The following is a 22,929-nucleotide window of genomic DNA, read 5'->3' on the forward strand; positions in this document are numbered from 1 at the left end:
TGCACCTCAGATCTACACAGGAGGGCCGAAGACGCCAAAAACAGATCTCGACGTAACAATCTTCTCCTAGTGGGTCTTCCCAAGGTCACTGCAGAATCATCATTGGATACGTTCCTAGAGGAGTGGTTCCGGTCCTGGTTGCCGGCAGACCACTTCACGCCATGGTTCACAATCGAACAAGCCCATAGGTCGCTGCGCGCAAGGCCTTCACCCGGCTTTCCACCCATGGCAGTAATAATCTGCCTCTTCAACTTCAAAGACAGAGATCTGGTCCTGCGGGAGGCTCGCTCCAGGGGAGACCTCCTCTGCAATAGAACGAAAGTACTCCTTTTCCCGGATTACACATTAGAGGTACAGCAACAACGCCGCACGTTCATGGAAGTGAAACAAAAGCTTAGATCAATGGACATCCAGTATCATCTCCTGTTTCCAGCCAGACTCCGGGTGATCTATAATAATAAAACCTACTTCTTTGAGCAGCCGACCGCGGCATGGACCTCGCTAATGGGAGAAACCCCACTAGATATGCACAGAACAGGATCACGGCCACCGCTTAAGACAACACCATCTCACCCAAGGGGGCAACAACCGATGCGCAGTCAGCGCACACGCTCTCGGAAAAAAAGAGGAAGCATAGATCCAGCTCGGACTCCCCTCCTGGGGCTCATCGATTGGAACCCAGAAACCCACAATAGAAAGAGAAATCCAGAGCCACCCTGACACACCTGAAACCACAGGACACAACCAAGATGAAGCTAGAGACACAAGAAGACTCTGACTTGTCCCGTATTCCAATCCTGTGACTGCATAGGTGGAACTTATTCTAGGAAAGACTTAAGACAATGAACACAGAAATAGAACCGTTATGCCTAACTTGATCACACATCGAGTATTATACATTTATGCATGATCCGATACTAGGGAGGGGTCCACCGCCACCAATACCACAGCCTTACCACTCAAAAGCCATCTCACCAGTTTTAGAAGTAAGGGACTATGTATATGGGCGACAGATGCTTCTGGGGGAAGTATGGGGTGGGGAGGGAGTTGGGGGGCAAGTGGGTTCCAGCCTTGTTCTAAAGGCCAATGTTAGAATTTGTATGCGAAGGCAAGATTCATATTTTTTTTTAATTGAGGCACAGGGCAGGATGCTTAATGACTCAACAGATATAATAGAGTCTGAGAATCGGCAGCAGGAAGATAGAAAGATAAGTCCTTCAGAGGCGCACAAACCAGGAGCAAAATGTTGGATAAACAACTGTAAAAATCCACCTACAATCACACACCCCCCATGAATCAAGTACAAATTATGTCATGGAACATCAACGGGCTCCTAGACAAAATTAAACGTACTGCAGTATTCACCTTCATACATAGATACCATCCAGAAATACTCATGTTGCAGGAAACCCACCTTTTGGGGGATAAATACCCATACCTGACTCGTCGAGGATTTGATAGAGTGTACCATGCGGGATACACACGTGGGTCACGAGGAGTAACAATATTATTGCATTGTACCTTCCCTATGACACACATCCAAGTACGGAGAGACCCCCAGGGGCGGTTTGTAGCCATTACCGGTAAGGTAGAAATGTTCACGTTTAATATAATAAGTATGTACCCCTTCCCTCCCTGGTCAGCTTAACCCTCCATGGAACTCACAAAACTTCTCTCTAACCTACCCCCTGGGCACACTATACTAGGTGGCGACTTCAACGCAACCCCGGCCCCGTCCTTAGATGTAGACGGCCCACTCACCACACATAGACGTACACTGGCAACCAAAATTAAGGGGTGGTTATCTGCCACGGGACTATGTGACGCCTGGCGGATATGGCATCCGAGGCAGAGACAATTCACCCACACCTCAGCAGCCCATGGCTCCCAATCCAGAATAGACCTGATGCTTCTTCAGAGCACAGATTGTACAACCCTCTCACACGTCAATATTCTAGCCAGAGGAATCTCTGACCTTGACCCTCTCCGGCTCATACTAGGCCCGGCCCACCCCCGGCGTCGCCACATGTGGCGGCTAAACGCATGGTATCTCCAAGATGAACACTTTAAGGAACAATTACGTCAGGCACAAGAAGAATACTTCCACCTAAACAAAGGCTCAGTAACCTCGGAGGGTGCTCTATGGGTGGCAGGGAAGGCGGTATTAAGAGGTATGGCTAAAAATCTGATATGTAATCAGGAACGTGCCAAAGCGCTACATATCACACAGCTAGAGCTCCGAGCAATAAACCTCGAAAGAGACAACGTAATAAACCCAAGCAAGGAACTGATGTGACAACTCCTCCTAATCTGAGAGGAGATACGGGGTCAATCCCTGAAGGCCACGAAACATTTATGGAGGGCCAGCACTGGAAGGATATATGGCTGGGGGGGACAAGACCCGGAAGATGCTGTATTGGTTGATCTCCCGCAATCAGGCATCCAAGTTCGTCCCTGAAATTTATGACGGGGATGGGGCCCTGGTTACGGGTCATACCGACATTGAGAATGCTTTTGCCAACTGTTATCATACGCTGTACCAAGCATCTACACAAATAGATTCACATCAAACACGTCAACTACTTGACGAGATCCCCCTCCCACAGTTACCTATGATAAAAGCACAGCTTTTAGAGGAACCCATTAGAGAGGAAGAAATTGGGGCGGCAATCTCGACATTAAACGCTGGCAAGACGTCTGGTCCCGGTGGGTTCCCCCCAGAATATTATAAGGTGTTTAGAGAAGACCTGACCCCACGTCTCCTACGCCATTTCGCAGAAATAGGAAAAGGTGGATCCTTTACTCCTGAACTAGATACAGCCATGATCTAGGTGCTCCCCAAAACCCAGCCCTCTTCGCCTCACTATGTGGATTACAGACCAATATCATCGATTAACACAGAAATTAAAATGTTCGCCTCTATCCTTGCCACTCGCCTCAAAAGGGTCCTGCCGCAGTTAATCCATCCTGACCAATGTGGGTTTATGGCAACCCGCAGTACACAACACTGTATCCGCCGGCTACACGTAGCCTTGGCGGAGAGATGCCGGTTGCCCCAAAGCCTGGCCCTCTTGCTCATAGATTTTGAAAAGGCTACTGATTCGGTTTACTGGGGATTCCTTCTACTGGTGCTCCGACGGGCAGGCATAGAAAACATTTTTTGCCACCTAATTAATGCATTATACACTAACCCTACAGCCTCTATACAGGTTAATGGGACCATATCCCATAGGTTCGACATCCGCAGAGGTACTCGACAGGGATGTCCCCTATCCCCTCTTTTGTTTACCCTGGCCATTGAGCCTCTAGCCCAGGTGATCAGAGCGGGCTCAGTATACCGAGGATGAAAATGGGGTCCATCTCATGAAGACAGGATAGCTCTATATACAGATGATGTTCTGCTATATTTGGAGGAACCCAGTATAACGGGTCCAAGGAGCCTTTGCCTTCTAAGGAAATACAAACTAATCTCAGGTTGAACTCCACCAAATCAATCATGATCCAGCTAGCAAACACACGTGATTGCTTCGACTGGCAAAATACCATACCCATACGCAAATTAAGTTTTAAATACCTAGGGATCTGGGTAACCCCTTTGCCCGAATTAACATGAGCCAAAAATCTATCTCCTCTGCTAACAAGAATCAAAACGGACATGCAGAGATGGCAAACCCTCCCTTTGAATGTGATGGGGCGGGTGGACCTATACAAAATGATGATCTTGCCAAGACTCCTATACATATTCCAAAATGTTCCCATCCTCATCCCCCACTCCTGGTTCAAAAATCTCGAAACCATCACTGGAAGATTTCTATGGAGAGGTAATAGACATTGAGTAGCGATACAACATTGCCGGAGAGGAATGTATGATGGAGGTGTGGGTGCGTCAGATCCCTATCTACATTACCTGGCTACCCAATTGATAGTGGTTCATGACTGGTTTAATGGGGGCTGGGAAGACCCGGTGTATAAGACAGAGTTGACACTCCTGGGGTTTCCACAGGTTCTTGACATGCTGTATGGAGCATCGTTTCCTCGTGACATGGAGGAAACAACCAAAGTGGTCTTCCTGGCATGGCGAGCCGCGTTACGCCAAACTCACTGGAATACCGTTATCACCCTCCAGACTCCGCTATGGAGACGAAAATGGATGTATGCCTCCACCACGCTGGAGGGATTCGCTACATGGGACCTAATAGGCATTTCCCTGATTGGGGACATATGGAAAGGGAGGGCCATGAAATCGTTCCAAGACCTACAAGCAGAATTTCAATTAAACCAGACACAGTTCTTTAGATACCTTCAACTAAGACACGCACTGCGAACCCATCTGCCCACCACAAGCCCTATACTGGACTTTAACCCACGGGAAGCCAAAATACTCATGGGAAATATGGAGGGGAAAGGCATTTCTCAACTTTACAAAACACTAATCAACAACACTCCTGATAACCCGGCACTGGGTCAAGAAATACAATAATCAGCTAAGCTAATCCTATTGGAGGTAAAGGAAGAAATGGGAGGAACACGTGCTAAACTAACACTGAGAGCTACGTCATTATTAGTCGCTAATAGAGATATCGCTGTAGCGTGGACGTCCCCAGAAGGCCAATGATCCAGAAATGGAGGAAGGGTGTGGATTGGTGTGCCAATCAAGAGAAACTGGTATTTGAGTCTAGAGGGTGCCCACACAAATTCGAAAAGATATGGGGACGATGGCTAGAATTGATGACATAAACCAGATACGTAATAAGATACTTAATGTTTCAAGGGGACACCACAGTGGTTAGATCTGCTGATAGCACCACAACCCATTATTGTTGATGGCTAACAACGATACTAAAACAATGATAAGATGTATAAATTCCATCCATCCTTGCCTTGTACTTGAACCTGTTTTTTCCTTCCTATTTTATATATGTCTGAAAAACAATAAAAATGTGTTTATAAAAAAAAACACTGGAATACTGCTGGGCGCGCACTCTGAAATTGGGCTTTTTTAAAGGCAAAAAACAGGAGGGCAGACAGATTTTAAAAACAATTTTAATCAAAGAAATAGATTAAACCTGTCTCCTAAAACCACAATTTGCAAGATGTATGTAGCCTTTTTACTTAGAAGAACAAATGGGGGTGGGGGGTTAAGTGGCATAAACTAGCAAGGCAATTAACAGTCACGGCAAAAAAAAACAACAAAAAAAACACCACTTTAAAAGAGGCCAGGCTGCCAGAAACACAGAGAGTCCACAGTAAAGCAGACACAGGTAGCTTAAAAAAACACTTTGGAACAAATAATTCTATTTACCGAGACAAATCTCAGGGCTCCTTACCTAGGTCTTTCTGCAATCCTTGAACACTGGGCTGTATCAGGACATAGGGAAGATGATGAGGCTCACAAACTGGAGGTGGCTTTCTTGGACTTCCCTCCACAAACTTAAGGGGCCAGAGCAGGTGTGGGGGGACGGGGCTCAGGTGCAACAGCTGCTCAGAAAACCAATCAGCTAAGTCTAGTCCCTGTGGGCAGGGGGGAAGGCAGCTGCTGCTCTATTCAGAATCTCCTTGGATACAGACAGGCTGAATCCACACTTCCAAGTTAGCAGAGTCTACTTTCCAGGTAAGGGAGAGATTGTTTAAAAAACAAACACTGGAATACTGCTGGGCGCGCACTCTGAAATCAGGCTTTTTTAAAGGCAAAACACAGGGGGGCAAACAGTTTTTAAACACAATTTAAATCACAGAAACAGATTAAAACAGTCTCCTAAAAACACACTCTGCAAGATGTATGTAGCCTTTTTACTTTGAAGATAAAAGGGGGAGGGGGGTTAAGTGCCACAAACTAGGAAGGCAATTCACTTAGTTACGGCAAAAATGAATAAAAAAAAAAACACCACTTTAAAAGAGGCCAGGCTGACTGAAACACAGAGAGTCCACAGTAAAACAGAAACAGGAAGCTGAAATAAACACTTTTGAACAAATAATAATGTTTACCCAGAAAAATTTCAGGGCTCCTTACCTAGGTCTTTTTGCAATTCTTGAACACTGAGCTGTATCAGGACACAGGGAAAATGCTGAGTCTCACAAAATGGAGGTGGCTGTCTTGGGCTTCCCTCCACAAACTTAAGGGTCCAGAGCAGGTGTGGGGGGAGGGGGGGCAGGGCATAGGTGCAACAGGGACTCCGAAAGCCAATCAGCTAAGTCCAGTCCCTGTGGGCAGGGGGAAGGCAGCTGCTGCTCTGTTCAGAATCTCCTTGGATACAGACAGGCTGAATCCACACTTCCAAGCTAGCAGAGTCTACTTTCCAGGTAAGAGAGAGATTGTATCAAAAACAAACACTGGAATACTGCTGGGCGCGCACTCTGAAATCGGGCTTTTTTTAAAGCAAAAAACAGGGGGCAGACAGGTTTTAAACACAATTTAAATCACAGAAATAGATTAAAACAGTCTCCTAAAAACACACTCCGGAAGATGTATGTAGCCTTTTTACTTCGAAGAAAAAAGGGGGGGGGGAGTTATGTGCCACAAACTAGCAAGGCAATTCACACAGTCACGGCAAAAACAAATTAAAAAAAAACACCACTTTAAAAGAGACCAGGCTGCCTGAAACAGAGTCCACAGTTAAACAAACACAGGTAGCTGAAAGAAACACTTTTGAACAAATAATACTATTTACCCAGAAAAATCTCAGGGCTCCTTACCTAGATCTTTTTGCAATCCTTGAACACTGGGCTGTATCAGGACACAGGGAAGATGCTGAGGCTCACACAATGGATATGGCTTTCTTTAGCATCCCTCCACAAACTTAAGGGGCCAGACCAGGTGTGGGGGCGGGTGGGGCTCAGGTGCAACAGGGACTCAGAGAGCCAATCAGCTAAGTCCAGTCCCTGTGGGCAGGGGAAAAGGCAGCTGCTGCTCTATTCAGAATCTCACTGGATACAGACAGCCTGAATCCACACTTCCAAGCTAGCAGAGTCTTCTTTCCAGGTAAGGGAGAGATTGTTTAAAAAAGAAACACTGGAATACTGCTGGGCGCGCACTCCTAAATCGTGCTTTTATAAAGGCAAAAAACAGGGGGGGGCAGACAGTTATTAAGCACAATTTAAATCACAGAAACAGATTAAAACAGTCTCCTAAAAACACACTCTGCAAGATGTATGTAGCCTTTTTACTTAGAAGAAAAAAGGGGGGAGTTATGTGACACAAACTATCAAGGCAATTCACACAGTCACAGCAAAAACACATTTTAAAAAAACACCACTATAAAAGAGGCCAGGCTGCCTGAAACACAGAGGGTTCACAAAACAGACACAGGTAGCTGAAATAAACACTTTTGAACAAATAATACTATTTACCCAGAAAAATATCAGGGCTCCTTACCTAGGTCTTTTTACAATCCTTGAACACTGGGCTGTATCAGGACACAGGGAAGATGTTGAGGCTCACAAAATGGAGGTGGCAGTCTTTGGCTTCCCTCCACAAACTTAAGGGGCCAGAGCTGGTGTGGGGGGACCGGGCTCAGGGGCAACAGGGACTCAGAGAGCCAATCATCTAAGTCCAGTCCCTGTGGGCTGGGGTAAAGGCAGCTGCTGCTCTAGTCAGAATCTCATTGGATACGGACAGGCTGAATCCATAATTCTAAGCTAGCAGAGTCTACTTTCCAGGTAAGGGAGAGATTGTTTAAAAAACAAACACTGGAATACTGCTGGGCGCGCACTCTTAAATCGTGCTTCTTTAAAGGGAAAAAACAGGGGGCAGACAGTTTTTAAACACAATTTAAATCACAGAAACAGATTAAAACAGTCTCCTAAAAACACACTCTGCAAGATGTATGTAGCCTTTTTACTTAGAAGAAAAAGTGGATGGGCGGTTATGTGCCAAAAAATAGCAAGGCAATTCACACAGTCACGGCAAAAACGAATAAAAAAAAAAACACCACTTTAAAAGAGGTCAGGCTGCCTGAAACACAGAGTGTCCACAGTAAAACAGACACAGGTAGCTGAAATAAACACTTTTGAACAAATAATACTACTTTCCCAGAAAAATCTCAGGGCTCCTTACCTAGTTCCTTTTGCAATCCTTAAACACTGGGCTGTATCAGGACACAGGGAAGATGCTGAGGCTCACAAAATGGAGATGGCTGTCTTGGGCTTCCCTCCACAAACTTAAGGGGCCAGAGCTGGTGTGGGGAGACCGGATTCAGGGGCAACAGGGACTCAGAGAACCAATCAGCTAAGTCCAGTCCCTGTGGGCAGGGGTAAAGGCAGCTGCTGCTCTATGCAGAATCTCCTTGGATACAGAGAGGCTGAAACGACACTTCCAAGTTAGCAGAGTCTACTTTCCACGTAAGGGAGAGATTGTTTAAAAAACAAACACTGGAGGGGGCGTGGCCAGGGCGTCAAGATGGCGGTCACACTTTTGTAGTGCTCAGGACCCCTCCGTCATCCGCATCTCATAAAATCACTATCCGTACACATCAACATCGTGAAAGCTTCATCGGGGTTCCTTTATCCTGCCCCGTCTCGAGTGTCGGGTTCCCGGCCCCGTGAGACAGAGGTTTTGGCTGCCCAGCGTTCGACCGCTGCTTCCCCTGATCAAGATGGTGGCTGAGGGACAGACCTGAGGCACGGCCCGCTGCGGCAGAAAGGCGGCGGTGGCCCGGACGGCCTGGAGACAGGGCTGCGGTCCCGAGCCAGAGAAGGTGCAGGTCGCAGCCATGGCCGCTGTGACTGGGAGAAATCAAGGTATGCCCCAGGCCGGCAGCGCCGCGATTCTCTGGTCCCCCTGATTTTTCCCCCCCTTTCCGTGGTGACCGAAGGCTGAGAAGGGGGTCGGGGCGCTCCGTGGGCCGGAGTCCTGGGTGCTCAGCCGAGAATTGTGCAGGGCCTGGCAGGCCCATAGCCCGATATTAGGAGGAGGACCTGCAGACCGCTGGGAGGGCCGCCTGAGTGGACGGGTGCTCGCCGGTGCACGTGGACCCCTGCTAATGCTGCTATCGGCTTGGACACCGGGACGGGATGGAGGGCCTACTACGGGTGTGATCAGCCGGAGGACCGAACCGGCGGGCTCGTTGCCCATCTTCCCCCCCGAGATAAGAGACTCCATGGCAGCGAGGGGCCCCCCGGATGGAGCCCGGGAGAGGGTTTTGGAGCCTGCGGCTGGCTGCAGTCCGGGGCCTAGATATTACATCGCCTCGAGGGCGGCCAACTACGGACATTGTTGCAGTGGTGCGCTCCCCACTGGTCTCCCCGGGAGAGGGGAAAGAATAAATTAAGTAGCAGTAACAAGCAGCAACCACAAACGTGAGCTGGGACAAACACTGGGATACCGAGAGGTGAATCTGGACCTTCGGGCCCGTGAGCAGAGAGGGGCCCCATCTCCGTCCTTCGGACCACGGTGGGGTGCAGTCTTAAGGTGACACATTAGGGATTACAAGGAGTGCCTCCCTTTTCACCCTTTCTTTATTCGCTGACCGCCCCTCCTCTGGACGCCAGGCATCCTTACCGGCTGGACAGGGGGGGAGTCCCGGGACCATATCGAGTGAATAAAAATGCCGCCGGGGTAAAGGACATAGAAGGGGATAGGACAATAACAAAACAAAACAGTAGGATGAAATAAACTCTGCAACACCGTGTTCCCCCAATACCCCTGGAACTATCTAATAGATTCATAAATTAGGGTATACCACAGGGGGAATCAGATTAGATCCCCAGAGATCTCCCATCAGGCCCTACAGTAGGGCAGAACAAAAGTGACTGATCATTGCAACCCTAGAGAGGTTAGAACTGCACCCAACATCATGGGCAAAGACAAAGCGATCAAACAAACAACGGCACAAAGTCGTATGGACCAATTCACCACAGGTACAATGGGCCCATGGTCAGAAGGCCCAACCACAAATGGTGGTAATAACCCACAAACATCGTCCAGCGACCTGGCGGTAATCCTTCAGGCGATTCAGGCCTCCCAGACAGCAGTCAAATCAAAAATAGGGGAGGTTGGAGTGAATGTCGCCCTGAACTGGCAAGATCTCCGCAATGCAGTATCCCAAATCACAGAGACCGAGTCGAGAATCTCCACGGCAGAAGATGAAATAACTCTAAAAACCCAAATCTCAATGCTGACCAAATGCACCTCAGATCTACACAGGAGGGCTGAAGACGCCAAAAACAGATCTTGACGTAACAATCTTCTCCTAGTGGGTCTTCCCAAGGTCACTGCAGAATCATCATTGGATACGTTCCTAGAGGAGTGGTTCCGGTCCTGGTTGCCGGCAGACCACTTCACGCCATGGTTCACAATCGAACAAGCCCATAGGTTGCTGCGCGCAAGGCCTTCACCCGGCTTTCCACCCATGGCAGTAATAATCTGCCTCTTCAACTTCAAAGACAGAGATCTGGTCCTGCGGGAGGCTCGCTCCAGGGGAGACCTCCTCTGCAATGGAACGAAAGTATTCCTTTTCCCGGATTACACATTAGAGGTACAGCAACAACGCCGCACGTTCATGGAAGTGAAACAAAAGCTTAGATCAATGGACATCCAGTATCATCTCCTGTTTCCAGCCAGACTCCGGGTGATCTATAATAATAAAACCTACTTCTTTGAGCAGCTGACCGCGGCATGGACCTCGCTAATGGGAGAAACCCCACTAGATATGCACAGAACAGGATCACGGCCACCGCTTAAGACAACACCAGCTCACCCAAGGGGGAAACAACCGATGCGCAGTCAGCGCACACGCTCTCGGAAACAAAGAGGAAGCATAGATCCAGCTCGGACTCCCCTCCCGGGGCTCATCGATTGGAACCCAGAAACCCACAATAGAAAGAGAATTCCAGAGCCACCCTGACACACCTGAAACCACAGGACACAACCAAGATGAAGCTAGAGACACAAGAAGACTCTGACTTGTCCCGTACGTATTCCAATCCTGTGACTGCATAGGTGGAACTTATTCTAGGAAAGACTTAAGACAATGCACACAGAAATAGAACCGTTATGCCTAACTTGATCACACATCGAGTATTATACATTTATGCATGATCCGATACTAGGGAGGGGTCCACCGCCACCAATACCACAGCCTTACCACTCAAAAGCCATCTCACCAGTTTTAGAAGTAAGGGACTATGTATATGGGCGACAGATGCTTCTGGGGGAAGTATGGGGTGGGGAGGGAGTTGGGGGGCAAGGGGGTTCCAGCCTTGTTCTAAAGGCCAATGTTAGAATTTGTATGCGAAGGCAAGATTCATATTTTTTTTTAATTGAGGCACAGGGCAGGATGCTTAATGACTCAACAGATATAATAGAGTCTGAGAATCGGCAGCAGGAAGATAGAAAGATAAGTCCTTCAGAGGCGCACAAACCAGGAGCAAAATGTTGGATAAACAACTGTAAAATTCCACCTACAATCACACACCCCCCATGAATCAAGTACAAATTATGTCATGGAACATCAACGGGCTCCTAGACCAAATTAAACGTACTGCAGTATTCACCTTCATACATAGATACCATCCAGAAATACTCATGTTGCAGGAAACCCACCTTTTGGGGGATAAATACCCATACCTGACTCGTCGAGGATTTGATAGAGTGTACCATGCACTCTATCAAATCCTCGACGAGTCAGGTCACTAGGAGTAACAATATTATTGCATTGTACCTTCCCTATGACACACATCCAAGTACGGAGAGACCCCCAGGGGCGGTTTGTAGCCATTACCGGTAAGGTAGAAATGTTCACGTTTAATATAATAAGTATGTACCCCTTCCCTCCCTGGTCAGCTCAACCCTCCATGGAACTCACAAAACTTCTCTCTAACCTACCCCCTGGGCACACTATACTAGGTGGCGACTTCAACGCAACCCCGGACCCGTCCTTAGATGTAGACGGCCCACTCACCACACATAGACGTACACTGGCAACCAAAATTAAGGGGTGGTTATCTGCCACGGGACTATGTGACGCCTGGCGGATATGGCATCCGAGGCAGAGACAATTCACCCACACCTCAGCAGCCCATGGCTCCCAATCCAGAATATACCTGATGCTTCTTCAGAGCACAGATTGTACAACCCTCTCACACGTCAATATTCTAGCCAGAGGAATCTCTGACCTTGACCCTCTCCGGCTCATACTAGGCCCGGCCCACCCCCGGCGTCGCCACATGTGGCGGCTAAACGCATGGTATCTCCAAGATGAACACTTTAAGGAACAATTACGTCAGGCACAAGAAGAATACTTCCACCTAAACGAAGGCTCGGTAACCTCGGAGGGTGCTCTATGGGTTGCAGGGAAGGCGGTATTAAGAGGTATGGCTAAAAAACTGATACGCAATCAGGAACGTGCCAAAGCGCTACATATCACACAGCTAGAGCTCCGAGCAATAAACCTCGAAAGAGACAACGTAATAAACCCAAGCGAGGAACTGATGTGACAACTCCTCCTAATCTGAGAGGAGATACGGGGTCAATCCCTGAAGGCCGCGAAACATTTATGAACGGCCAGCACTGGAAGGATATATGGCTGGGGGGACAAGACCAGGAAGATGCTGTATTGGTTGATCTCCCGCAATCAGGCATCCAAGTTCGTCCCTGAAATTTATGACGGGGATGGGGCCCTGGTTACGGGTCATACCGACATTGAGAATGCTTTTGCCAACTATTATCATACGCTGTACCAAGCATCTACACAAATAGATTCACATCAAACACGTCAACTACTTGACGAGATCCCCCTCCCACAGTTACCTATGATAAAAGCACAGCTTTTAGAGGAACCCATTAGAGAGGAAGAAATTGGGGCGGCAATCTCGACATTAAACGCTGGCAAGACGTCTGGTCCCGGTGGGTTCCCCCCAGAATATTATAAGGTGTTTAGAGAAGACCTGACCCCACGTCTCCTACGCCATTTCGCAGAAATAGGAAAAGGTGGATCCTTTACTCCTGAACTAGATACAGCCATGATCGTGGTGCTCCCCAAAACCCAGCCCCCTTCGCCTCACTGCTTGGATTACAGACCAATATCATCGATTAACACAGAAATTAAAATGTTCGCCTCTATCCTTGCCACTCGCCTCAAAAGGGTCCTGCCGCAGTTAATCCATCCTGACCAATGTGGGTTTATGGCAACCCGCAGTACACAACACTGTATCCGCCGGCTACACGTAGCCTTGGCGGAGAGATGCCGGTTGCCCCAAAGCCTGGCCCTCTTGCTCATAGATTTTTAAAAGGCTACTGATTCGGTTTACTGGGGATTCCTTCTACTGGTGCTCCGACGGGCAGGCATAGAAAACATTTTTTGCCACCTAATTAAAGCATTATACACTAACCCTACAGCCTGTGTACAGGTTAATGGGACCATATCCCATAGGTTCGACGTCCGCAGAGGTACTCAACAGGGATGTCCCCTATCCCCTCTTTTGTTTACCCTGGCCATTGAGCCTCTAGCCCAGGTGATCAGAGCGGGCTCAGTATACCGAGGATGAAAATGGGTCCATCTCATGAAGACAGGATAGCTCTATATACAGATGATGTTCTGCTATATTTGGAGGAACCCAGTATAACGGATCCAAGGAGCCTTTGCCTTCTAAGGAAATACAAACTAATCTCAGGTTGAACTCCACCAAATCAATCATGATCCCGCTAGCAAACACACGTGATTGCTTCGACTGGCAAAATACCATACCCATACGCAAATTAAGTTTTAAATACCTAGGGATCTGGGTAACCCCTTTGCCCGAATTAACATGAGCCAAAAATCTATCTCCTCTGCTAACAAGAATCAAAACGGACATGCAGAGATGGCAAACCCTCCCTTTGAATGTGATGGGGCGGGTGGACCTATACAAAATGATGATCTTGCCAAGACTCCTATACATATTCCAAAATGTTCCCATCCTCATCCCCCCACTCCTGGTTCAAAAATCTCGAAACTATCACCGGAAGATTTCTATGGAGAGGTAATAGACATTGAGTAGCGATACAACATTGCCGGAGAGGAATGTATGATGGAGGTGTGGGTGCGTCAGATCCCTATCTACATTACCTGGCTACCCAATTGATAGTGGTTCATGACTGGTTTAATGGGGGCTGGGAAGACCCGGTGTATAAGACAGAGTTGACACTCCTGGGGTTTCCACAGGTTCTTGACATGCTGTATGGAGCATCGTTTCCTCGTGACATGGAGGAAACAACCAAAGTGGTCTTCCTGGCATGGCGAGCCGCGTTACGCCACACTCACTGGAATACCGTTATCACCCTCCAGACTCCGCTATGGAGACGGAAATGGATGTATGCCTCCACCACGCTGGAGGGATTCGCAACATGGGACCTAATAGGCATTTCCCTGATTGGGGACATATGGAAAGGGAGGGCCATTAAATCGTTCCAAGACCTACAAGCAGAATTTCAATTAAACCAGACACAGTTCTTTAGATACCTTCAACTAAGACACGCACTGCGAACCCATCTGCCCACCACAAGCCCTATACTGGACTTTAACCCACGGGAAGCCAAAATACTCATGGGAAATATGGAGGGGAAAGGCATTTCTCAACTTTACAAAACACTAATCAACAACACTCCTGATAACCGGGCACTGGGTCAAGAAATACAATAATCAGCTAAGCTAATCCTATTGGAGGTAAAGGAAGAAATGGGAGGAACACGTGCTAAACTAACACTGAGAGCTACGTCATTATTAGTCGCTAATAGAGATATCGCTGTAGCGTGGACGTCCCCAGAAGGCCAATGATCCAGAAATGGAGGAAGGGTGTGGATTGGTGTGCCAATCAGGAGAAACTGGCATTTGAGTCTAGAGGGTGCCCACACAAATTCGAAAAGATATGGGGACGATGGCTAGAATTGATGACATAAACCAGATACGTAATAAGATACTTAATGTTTCAAGGGGACACCACGGTGGCTAGATCTGCTGATAGCACCACAACCCATTATTGTTGATGGCTAACAACGATACTAAAACAATGATAAGATGTATAAATTCCATCCATCCTTGCCTTGTACTTGAACCTGTTTTTTCCTTCCTTTTCTATATATGTCTGAAAAACAATAAAAATGTGTTTATAAAAAAAAAACACTGGAATACTGCTGGGCGCGCACTCTGAAATTGGGCTTTTTTAAAGGCAAAAAACAGGAGGGCAGACAGATTTTAAAAACAATTTTAATCAAAGAAATAGATTAAACCTGTCTCCTAAAACCACAATTTGCAAGATGTATGTAGCCTTTTTACTTAGAAGAAAAAATGGGGGTGGGGGGTTAAGTGGCAAAAACTAGCAAGGCAATTAACAGTCACAGCTAAAAAAAAAAATTAAAAAAAAAAAAAAAAAACAGCACTTTAAAAGAGGCCAGGCTGCCAGAAACACAGAGAGTCCACAGTAAAACAGACACAGGTAGCTTAAAAAAACACTTTCGAACAAATAATTCTATTTACCCAGACAAATCTCAGGGCTCCTTACCTAGGTCTTTCTGCAATCCTTGAACACTGGGATGTATCAGGACATAGGGAAGATGATGAGGCTCACAAAATGGAGGTGGCTTTCTTGGGCTTCCCTCCACAAACTTAAGGGGCCAGAGCAGGTGTGGGGGGACGGGGCTCAGGTGCAACAGCGACTCAGAAAAACAATCAGCTAAGTCTAGTCCCTGTGGGCAGGGGGAAAGGCAGCTGCTGCTCTATTCAGAATCTCCTTGGATACAGACAGGCTGAATCCACACTTCCAAGCTAGCAGAGTCTACTTTCCAGGTAAGGGAGAGATTGTTTAAAAAACAAACACTGGAATACTGCTGGGCGCGCAATCTGAAATCAGGTTTTTTTAAGGCAAAACACAGGGGGGCAAAGTTTTTAAACACAATTTAAATCACAGAAACAGATTAAAACAGTCTCCTAAAAACACACTCTGCAAGATGTATGAAGCCTTTTTACTTTGAAGATAAAAGGGGCAGGGGGGTTAAGTGCCACAAACTAGGAAGGCAATTCACTTAGTTACGGCAAAAATGAATTTAAAAAAAAAACCACCACTTTAAAAGAGGCCAGGCTGCCTGAAACACAGAGAGTCCACAGTAAAACAGAAACAGGAAGCTGAAATAAACACTTTTGAACAAATAATAATGTTTACCCAGAAACATTTCAGGGCTCCTTACCTTGGTCTTTTTGCAATTCTTGAACACTGAGCTGTATCAGGACACAGGGAAAATGCTGAGTCTCACAAAATGGAGGTGGCTGTCTTGGGCTTCCCTCCACAAACTTAAGGGTCCAGAGCAGGTGTGGGGGGGAAGGGGGAAGGGGCATAGGTGCAACAGGGATTCCGAAAGCCAATCAGCTAAGTCCAGTCCCTGTCGGCAGGGGGAAGGCAGCTGCTGCTCTGTTCAGAATCTCCTTGGATACAGACAGGCTGAATCCACACTTCCAAGTTAGCAGAGTCTACTTTCCAGGTAAGAGAGAGATTGTTTCAAAAACAAACACTGGAATACTGCTGGGCGCGCACTCTGAAATCGGGCTTTTTTTAAAGCAAAAAACAGGGGGCAGACAGGTTTTAAACACAATTTAAATCACAGAAATAGATTAAAACAGTCTCCTAAAAACACACTCTGGAAGATGTATGAAGCCTTTTTACTTCGAAGAAAAAAGGGGGGGGGGGGGAGAGTTATGTGCCACAAACTAGCAAGGCAATTTACACAGTCACAGCAAAAATGAATTTTAAAAAAACACCTCTTTAAAAGAGGCCAGGCTGCCTGAAACACAAAGACTCCACAATAAAACAGAAACAGGTAGCTGAAATAAACACTTTTGAACAAATAATGCTATTCACCCAGAGAAATCTCAGGGCTCCTTACCTAGGTCTTTTTGCAATCCTTGAACACTGGGCTGTATCAGGAAACATGGAAGATGCTGAGGCTCACAAAATGAAGGTGGCTGTCTGAGCTTCCCCACACAAACTTAAGGGGCAAAGCAGGTGTGGGGGCGGGGCTCAGGTGCAACAGGGACGCAGAGAGCCAATCAGCTTAGTCCAGTCCCTGTGGGCAGAGGGAAAGGCAGCTGCTGCTCTATTCAGAATCTCCTTGGATACACACAGGCTGAATCCACACTTCCAAGCTGGCAGAGTCTACTTTTCAGGTAAGGGAGAGATTATTTAAAAAAACAAACACAGGAATACTGCTGGGCGCGCACTCTGAAATCAAGCTTTTTTAAAGGCAAAAAACAGGGGGGCAAACAGTTTTTACACACAATTTAAATCACAGAAGCAGATTAAAACAGTCTCCTAAAAACACACTCTGCAAGATGTATGTAGACTTTTTACATAGAAGATAAAAGGGGGAGGGGGGTTATGTGCCACAAACTAACAAGGCAATTCACACAGTCACGGCAAAAGCAAATAAAAAAAAAAACACATCACTTTAAAAGAGGCCAGGCTGCCTGAAATACAGGGAGTCCACAGTAAAACAGACACAGTTAGCTGAAATAAACACTTTTGGCCAAATAATACTATTTACCCAGAAAAATTTCAAGGCTCCTTACCTAGGTTTTTTTGCAGTCCTTGAACACTGAGATGTATCAGGGCACAGGGAAGATGCTGAGGCTCACAAAATGGAGGTGGCTGTCTTGGGCCTCCCTCCACAAACTTGAGGGTCCAGAGCAGGTGTGGGGGGCGGTGCACAGGTGCAACAGGGACTCCAAAAGCCAATCAGCTAAGTCCAGTCCCTTTGGGCAGGGGGAAAGGCAGCTGCTGCTCTATTCGGAATCTCCTTGGATACAGACAGGATGAATCCACACTTCCAAGCTAGCAGAGTCTACTTTCCAGGTAAGAAAGAGATTGTTTCATAAACAAACACTGGAATACTGCTTGGCGCGCACTCTGAAATCGGGCTTTGTAAAAGGCAAAAAACAGGGGGGCAGACAGTTTTTAAACACAATTTAAATCACAGAAACGGAATAAAACAGTCTCCTAAAAACACACTCTGCAAGATGTATGTAGCCTTTTTATTTAGAGGAAAAAAGGGTGGGGGTTATGTGCCACAAACTAGCAAAGCAATTCACACAGTAACGGCAAAAAACACATTTTTAAAAAACACCAATTTAAAAAAGGCCAGGCTGTCTGAAACACAGAGAGTCCACAGTAAAACAGACACATGTAGCTGAAATAAACACTTTTGAACAAATAGTACTATTTCCCAGAAATATCTCAAGCCTCCTTACCTAGGTCTTTTTGTAAGCCTTGAACACAGGGCTGTATCAGGACGCATTGAAGATGCTGAGGCTCACAAAATGGAGGAGGCTGTTTTGGGCTTCCCTCCACAAACTTAAGGGGCCAGAGCAGGTGGGGGGCGGGGCTCAGGTGCAACTGGTACTCAGAGAGCAAATCAGCTAAGTCCACTCCCTGTGGGCAGGCAGCTGCTGCTCTATTCAGAATCTACTTGGATACAGACAGGCTGAATCCACACTTCCAAGCTAGCAGAGTCTACTTTCCAGGTAAGGGAGAGATTGGTTAAAAAACAAACACTGGAATACTGCTGAGAGCGCACTCTGAAATCGGTCTTTTTTTAAAGGCAAGAAACAGGGGTGCAGACAGTTTTTAAACACATTTAAATCACAGAAACAGATTGAAACAGTCTCCTAAAAACACACTCTGCAAGATGTATGTAGCCTTTTTACTTAGAAGAAAAAAGAGGGGGGTTTGTGCCACAAACTAGCAAGGCTATTCACATAGTCACGGCAAAAACAAATAAAAAAAAAACACCACTTTAAAAGAGACCAGGCTGCCTGAAACACAGAGAGTCCACAGTAAACCAGACACAGGTAGCTGAAATAAACACTAATGAACAAATAATACTATTTACCCAGACAAATCTCAGGACTCCTTACCTAGGTCTTTTTGCAATCTTTGACCTGGGATGTATCAGGACACAGGGAAGATGCTGAGGCTCACAAAATGGAGGTGGCTATCTTGGGCTTCCCTCCACAAACTTAAGGGGTCAGAGCAGGTGTGGGAAGGCGGGGCTCAGGTGCAACAGGGACTCAAAGAGCCAATCAGCTAAGTCCAGTCGTTGTGGGCACGGGGAAAGGCAGCTGGTGCTCTGTTCAGAATCTCCTTGGATACAGACAGGCTGAATCCACCTTTCCAAGCTAGCAGAGTCTACTTTCCATGTAAGGGAGAGATTGTTTAAAAAACAAACACTGGAATACTGCTGGGCGCTCACTCTGAAATCGGGCTTTTTTAAACTCTGCAAGATGCATGTAGCCTTTTCACTTAGGAGAATAAAGGGGGGCTGTTATTTGCCACAAACTAGCAAGGCAAATCACACAGTCACGGCAAAAACGAACTAAAAAAAAACACCACTTTAAAAGAGGCCAGGCTGCCTGAAACACAGAGAGTCCACAGTAAAACAGACACAGGTAGCCGAAATAAACAAAGTCCAGTCCCTGTGGGCAGGGGGAAATGCAGCTGCTCCTCTATTCAGAATCTCCTTGGATACAGACAGGCTGAATCCACACTTCCAAGCTAGCAGAATCTACTTTCCACATAAGGGAGAGATTGTTTAAAAAACAAACACTAGAGGGGGCGTGTTCAGGGCGTCAAGATGGCGGTCGCACTTTTGTAGTGCTCAGGACCACTCCATCATCCGCCTCTCATAAAATCACTATCGTACACATCAACACCGTGAACGCTTCATCGGGGTTCTTTATTGTGCCCTGTCTCGTGTGGCGGGTTCCCGGCCCTCACGGCCCGTGAGACCGAGGTTTTGGCTGCCCAGCATTCAACCACTGTTTCCCCCGATCAAGATGGCGGCTGAGGGACGGACCTGAGGCGCGGCCCGCTGCGGCGGAAAGGCGGCAGCAGCCCGGACGGCCTGGAGGCAGAGAAGGTGTGGGTCGCGGCCGGGGCCGCTGTGACTTGGAGAAATCAAGGTAGGCCCCGGGCCGGCAGCAACGCGATTCTCTGGTCCCCCTGATTTCCCCCCCCTTCCCGTGGTGACCGAGGGCTGGGAAGGGGGGCCTTCCGTGGGCCGGAGGCCGGGGTGCTCGGCCGCAAATTGTGTGGGGCCCTGCCAGGCCCAGAGCCCGATATTAGGAGGAAGACCTGCAGACCGCTGGGAGAGCCGCCTGAGCGGACGGGTGCTCGCCGGGGAACGGGGACCCCTACTGATGCTGCTATAGGCTGGGACGCGGGGCCGGGATGGAGGACCTACCAGGGGTGTGATCAGCCGGAGGACCGAACCGGTGGGCTCGTTGCCTCCCTTCCCCCCCAAGATAAGAGACTCTGTGGCAGCGAGGGGCCCCCCGGCTGGAGCCAGGGAAAGGGTTTTGGAGCCCCGGGCTGGCTGCAGTCCGGGGCCTAGACATTACATCGCCTCGAGGGCGGCCAACTACAGACCGTGTTGCGGTGACGCGCTCTCCACTGGTCTCCCCAGGAGAGGGGAAAGAAAAAATTAATTAACAGTAACAAGCGTCAACCACAAACGTGAGCTGGGACAAAAACTGGGATACCGAGAGGTGAAGCTGGACCTTCGGGCCCCGTGAGCAGAGAGGGGCCCGATCTTCCTCTATCAGACCACGGTGGGGTGCAGTCTGAAGGTGACACTTTAGGGATTACAAGTAGTGCCTCCCTTTTCACCATTTCCTTATTCTCTGACCGCCCCTCCTCCGGACGCCAGGCATCCTTACCGGCTGGACAAGGGAGGAGTCCCGGGACCATATTGAGTGAATAAAAACGCCTCCGGGGTAAAGGACAGAGAAGGGGATAGGACAATAACAAAACAAAACAGTAAGATGAAATAAACTCTGCAACACCGTGTTCCCCCAATACCCCTGGAACTATCTAATAGATTCATAAATTAGGATATACCACAGGGGGAATCAGATTAGATCCCCACGGATCTCCCATCGGGCCCTACAGTAGGGCAGAACAAAAGTGACCAATCACTGCAACCCTAGAGAGGTTAGCACCACACCCAACATCATGGGCAAAGACAAAGCGATCAAACAAACAACGGCACAAACTCGTATGGACCAATTCACCACAGGTACAGTGGGCCCACGGTCGGTAGGCCCAACCACAAATGGTGGTAATAACCCACAAACATCGTCCAGCGACCTGGCGGCAATCCTTCAGGCGATTCAGGCCTCCCAGACAGCAGTTGAATCAAAAGTAGGGGAGGTCGGAGTGGATGTCACCCTGATCCGGCAAGATCTCCGCAGTGCAGTATCCCGAATCACGGAGGCCAAGTCGAGAATCTCCACGGCAGAAGATGAAATAACTCTAAAAATCCAAATCTCAATGCTGACCAAACGCATCTCAGATCTACACAGGAGGGCTGAAAACGGCGAAAACAGATCTCGACGTAACAATCTTCGCCTAGTGGGTCTTCCTGAGGCCACTGCAGAATCATCATTGGATACATTCCTAGAGGAGTGGTTCTGGTCCTGGTTGCCGGCAGACCACCTCACGCCATGGTTCACAATCGAACAAGCCCATAGGTCGCTGTGCGCAAGGCCTCCGCCCGGCTCCCCACCCAGGCCAGTAATAATCTGCCTCTTCAACTCCAAAGACAGAGACCTGGTCCTGCAGGAGTTTTGCTCCAGGGGAGACCTCCTCTGCAATGGAACGAAAGTACTCCTTTTCCCGGATTACACATTAGAGGTACAGCAACAACGCCGCTCGTTCATGGAAGTGAAGCAAAAGCTTTGATCAATGGACATCCAGTATAGTCTCCTGTTTCCAGCCAGCCTCCGGGTGATCTATAATAATAAAACCTACTTCTTTGAGCAGCAGACCACAGCATGGACCTGGCTAATGGAAGAAACCCCACGAGATATGCACAGAACAGGATTACGGCCACCGCTTAAGACAACACCAGCTCACCCAAGGGGGAAACAACCGATGCGCAGTCAGCACACACGCTCTCGGAAACGAAGAGGAAGACATAGATCCAGCTCGGACTCCCCTCCTGGGGCTCATCGATCGGAACCCAGACACTCACAATCAAAAGAGAATTCCAAAGCCACCCTGACAAGCCTGAAACCACAGGACACAACCAAGATCCAGCTAGAGACACAAGAAGACTATGACTTGTCCAGTAGTCCAATCTTGTGACTGCATAGGTGGAACTTATTCTGGGAAAGACTTCAGACAATGAACACAGAAATAGAAGCGTTATGCCTAACTTTATCACACATCAAGTATTATACATTTATGCATGATCCGATACTAGGGAGAGGTACACCGCCACCAATACCACAGCCTTACCACTCGAAAGCCATCTCACCAGTTTTAGAAGTGAGGGGCTCTGTATATGGGTGACAAATGCTTCTGGGGGGAAGTATGGAGTGTGGAGGGAGTTGGGGGGCAAGGGGGTTCCGGCCTCGTTCTAAAGGCCAATGATAGAATTTGTATGCGAAGGCAAGATTCATATATTTTTTTTTAATTGAGGCACAGGGCAGGATGCTTAATGACTCAACAGATATAATAGAGTCTGAGAATCGGCAGCAGAAAGATAGAAAGATAAGTCCTTCAGAGTCGCACAAACAAGGAGCAAAATGTTGGCTCAACAACTGTAAAATTTCACCTGCAATCACACACCCCCATGAATCAAGTACAAATTATGTAATGGAACATCAACGGGCTCCTAGACAAAATTAAACGTACTGCAGTATTCACCTTCATACATAGATACCATCCAGAAATACTCATGTTGCAGGAAACCCACCTTTTGGGGGATAAATACTGATTCCTGACTCGTCGAGGATTTGATAGAGTGTACCATGCGGGATACACACGTGGGTCATAAGGAGTAGCCATATTATTGCATCGTACCTTCCCTATGACACACACCCAAGTACGGAGAGACCAACTGGGGCGGTTTGTAGCCCTTACCGGTAAGGTAGAAGGAATCACATTTAATATAATAAGTATCTACGC

This window comes from Pleurodeles waltl, chromosome 11 (assembly GCF_031143425.1).
Source record: "Pleurodeles waltl isolate 20211129_DDA chromosome 11, aPleWal1.hap1.20221129, whole genome shotgun sequence".
In the NCBI taxonomy this organism is placed as follows: Eukaryota; Metazoa; Chordata; class Amphibia; order Caudata; family Salamandridae; genus Pleurodeles; species Pleurodeles waltl.